Genomic DNA, 4,331 nt, shown 5'->3' on the forward strand with positions numbered 1-4,331 from the left:
GAACAAGATGGCCACAATATCCAGGGCAGAGGGAGGTCATGCCAGTCCTAGGCTCACAGTGAACGGGGGTGGAAATGGCCAGACCCACCTTAGACCAACCCTGCTAAGGTGCTGGGGTGGCTGAGCTCAACTGTAAGTCATGGGTTTGACCACTCATGTGGGCTGCTTTTTGGGAAAGAAAATAGGATAAGAACAGTGGGGGAAAGACACGGTGTTCATGTAATACCAAGAAATGTGGGCACAGCTCATTGTGGGGTGAGCCACCAGATGGGTGAGCCTGGCCAGTCCAAGCGAGGTCACTGACCATGAGCCCAGAATCAGCCACTAAGTGGGCTCTTTTGTGGTCTTTGTTTCAGTTCTTGCTTCCAAGTTCCTGCCTGGAGCTCCTCCTCTGGTTTGCCTCTCGGATGGACTATAACCTGTAAGTCAAATGAGACCATTCACCCCCAAGCTGTTTGTGGTCAGTGTTTCATTGCAGCAACAGAAAAGCAAACTAGAACACGCTACTACTCTATTTTACATGGTCCTGCCTGTCTTTTTATCTCCCCATTGTATTTTGTCTCTTGTCTCTCCACCTCTCTTGTCGTGGGGAAAAATGGATTCAGAATTCTACACTTTGGGATTTTGTGTGTGTGAGATGCTGGAGAGTGAAGCCCTACGCATGCTTCGTAAGTGCTCTACCAATGAGCTACACCACCAGCTCCTGTGTGAGAATTTGATATGTGTGTGTACATAAATTTATATGTTTATGTATAACTTGGAACCCCGTCATTTAAAAAATAATTTATATAAATTACACACACACACACACACACACACACACACACACACACACATGAAACTCAAGCCTGCAGGTTTTTTGGATGTTGGTGGACAGCTTGTGGGAATGGATTCTTTTCTCCCACATGTATTTTCTGGGGATCAAACTCAGGTCCTCACGACCTGGCAGAACTGAGATTGTAATGTTTGGCAGCAAGTGCCCTTATGTGGTAAGCCGAGTCTTAGACTTTTAAAAAGATATCAGTTATTTTGTTTTCAAAACCATCTTTTCAAATTTCTTGTATACAATGCATAGGATTACGGAGGAAACATTGATGTTGCAAAGTTCTGACAAATTAGAAAACTGATGTAATGAAATGTGAACTCTACTAAGGCATTAAGTCACCCGCTCCTCTGGTGGGTCTATTAGCTGTCATAACTTCAGTGAAATGACATGGGGATGGACTTGGGAAGTATTCCAAGATAGCAATTGTAATGTTAAATGACATCTGTGCTTTCCAACAGGGAGAAAGTGACAATTGAAAAAAAATTAAAATTCAGGTAGAGGTCATTAAAATCAAGGTCTGTATAGATTTTTCTTTTTTAGTCTGGTGTTACCAAAGTTCTGCCAGTTGACTCATTAAAAATCTCAATATTAATGTTGATTTTTAGCATGCACATGTACGTGTGCGTGCGCGCGTATACACACACACACACACACACACACACACACACATACACACACATATTTAAGTGTCCTCAAACTTTCAGACATTGTCATGTTTTTGTCTCCAGAGTCCTGAGATTAAAGGTGAGTGCCACCAAACCCAGCACCAATAAAATATATATTAATACATATTCACTATAATATAGTATATATTTCCCCCTTCACCTTTCCCTCTTATACGCGTTCTCACGACCGGCCAGGAAGAACACAACAAACCAGAATCTTCTGTGGCAAAACTTTATTTTTTACATCTTTAGGAGCAGGAGCGCAAGCCCCCAAGCCCAAAAACGAAAGCCCCCCGCTTACATCTTTAGGAGCCAGAGCGCCAGCGCGCCAGAGCGCGAGCGCCAGCGCCAGAGCGCAAAAGCGCAAGCAAGAGAGCGCAAGTAAGAGAGAGAATGGCGGAAACCCCGTCCCCTTTTAAGGAGAATTATTCTTTGCCTAGGACGCATCACTCCCTGATTGGCTGCAGCCCATGGCCGAGTAAAGGCAGAGTACATGTAGTGGAAAATTACTCTTGGCACATGCGCAGATTATTTGTTTACCACTTAGAACACAGGATGTCAGCGCCATCTTGTGACGGCGAATGTGGGGGCGGCTCCCAACATTTCCCCTCTCTAAATCCTTCTATATACTCCTCCTTGCTGTCTGTGAGATAATGGCCTCCTTTTCATTAATTGTTCTTACACACATGCATTTATATTCATATACATATCTCTAGATATATAAATACAACATGCTCAGCCTGTACAATGTTACTTGTATGCTTGTTTCCAGGGCTAACCATTTGGTATTGCGTAACTAATTGCACACTCTTCTCTGGAGAAAATGATTTCTTTTGCTCTGAGCAATCTTTGGTTGCCTGTAGTTCTTAGTGTGGGACTGAGGCTTCCAGGGTTCCCTGCCTCCTCCTGTGACAGAATGTCTGTTCTTGTCATCCTTCTTCAGCCTATGTTTACACAGTCATCTTCATGAAACGTAATGGATGCAGCTGCTGATGTCTCTAGGAGACATGGTCTCACAGTAGCCTCCCCGATCCCAGGCTCTTAAAGTCTTCCTGCCCCCTCTTCTGCAGCAACTCTTCAGCTTTAGGTGTGAGAATTGTATAGATATATATTTTTAAGTAATTAAAGTGAATTCCACAACCATTAAACCCACCAATATGGCGTGAATACCCAACATTGGACTTACATAGTGAAAGGAAATTTTAAAACGTTAAAAAACTCTGTACAAAATGTAATTGATCCCCAAATGACTACTCATAAAATATTAGAATGCAGTAACTGAGGATTTCCATCTATTTTGTGAGGACAATGCCTAACACACAGTGATATTCATGAGATAAACACCGAGTTTAATGTAATAAGAACCCTATGGCTGCTGAATTGGGACAGTGAAAAAAATGTAGCCTCTTTTTTTTTTTTTATTACAGAGCTTTGGACAATTACAGTGGCTGTTAATTCCTACTATTGCAGGCAAGTCATGCCTTACTTCGGGGAACAGGCTGCAGAAATATTACCTTCTATTAAATGTCACTATAGGTGTATTACTTCTAATAGATCTTTGTTGAAATGAAATATAAATAAAGACAGGTTCCCACGGAATCAGTGAGGGTTGCCTGAGAACTGGAATAGCCCATGTGATTGGTGCAGCCTAACAGCTCTAATGTCTACATCTCCCTGGGTGAGAGGTCTGGTAGGCTGGACATCCTGAGAAGAGCCAGGCTTGCTCCTTAAATCTCAAGGCTCATGCTGACTTGGTGTTTCTGGAATTCTCTACAGATTTTGGTGTTGGTTTGGCTGTCTTTCTGTTTCTAAGTTTTTTTGTTTGTTTGTTTGTTTTTTTGAGGGGTATTTTTTTGTCTTTGAAGGTATTGCAATGGTGACTTGGAGGTCTAACAACGTGACCAGCTAAACAGATGCTATTTTACAATGGTAAAATCTACTTCCTTTTATTTATGGGATTCTCCTTAAAGGAGGTTGCATAGAGGTGCAATAAGGGGCGTTTACATGTTAGTGGCAATCAATAGCCCGCTAATAAGACCTAAGGCCCACTCAGCAGTAAGGAAATCATATGTAGTACTGAAAAATTGGCAGCATCCTGGGGCTAGTGACGTCATGGACCTTAGAAAAGAATCTACTGCCGACACTTTGCTAGACCAGCACAGTTCCTTACTACATTCCATATCTTATCTTTATACCCACAGATAAGTGTAGCTACCACCCCTCATCAAAGAAGCCTTGTCTTAATATCACAACTGGACACAATGCAGAGATGGATGGAATGTGGGGAGCCCAGCACTGATGGCTACATCCACATCATAGCTCCTGTATCTATATGGCTCATAGGTCATCAAAGAAGAGGGGGCAGAAAGACTATAAGAGTACAGAAGTCTAGTGTGAAGCAGTCTCTTCTAGAAATGACTGTAGAAAGAAGACCAAAACAATGAAATATCAAGGGACATTGCGGTGGTTTGAATATGCTTGGCCCATGGGAAGTGGCATTATTAAGAGGTGTGGCCTTGTTGAAATAGGTGTGGCCTTGTTGTAAAAGTTGGGCTTTGAGGTGTCCTAGGCTCAAGTTCTGCCTAGTGTGTAAGAGCCCTCTTCCTGACTGCCTGCAGAAGACAGGCTCCTTCTGGCTACTTTTGTATCAAGATGTAGAACTCTCAGCTCCTTCTTCAGCTCTCTGTTGGCCTGCATGGCACCATGCTTCCCACCATGATGGTAATGGACTCAACCTTCGAAACTGTAAGCCAGCCCCATTAAATGTTGTCCTTTATAAGAATTGCCTTGGTCATAGTGTCTTTTCACAGCCATGAAACCCTTACTAAGACAGACATCTT

General features: G+C 42.7%; 1 long non-coding RNA gene across 1 annotated transcript; it reads left to right on the top strand.

Annotated features, from left to right (window-relative positions):
• Window positions 1-354: 354 nt before the first annotated feature.
• Gm31892 lies at window positions 355-4,016 on the top strand. Its single transcript, XR_387951.2, has 3 exons — window positions 355-421; window positions 3,357-3,420; window positions 3,693-4,016. It is a non-coding gene; the product is annotated as a predicted gene, 31892 (long non-coding RNA).
• Window positions 4,017-4,331: the final 315 nt, after the last annotated feature.

The sequence above is a fragment of the Mus musculus genome, chromosome 8, assembly GCF_000001635.26.
Source record: "Mus musculus strain C57BL/6J chromosome 8, GRCm38.p6 C57BL/6J".
NCBI classification, from domain to species: Eukaryota; Metazoa; Chordata; class Mammalia; order Rodentia; family Muridae; genus Mus; species Mus musculus.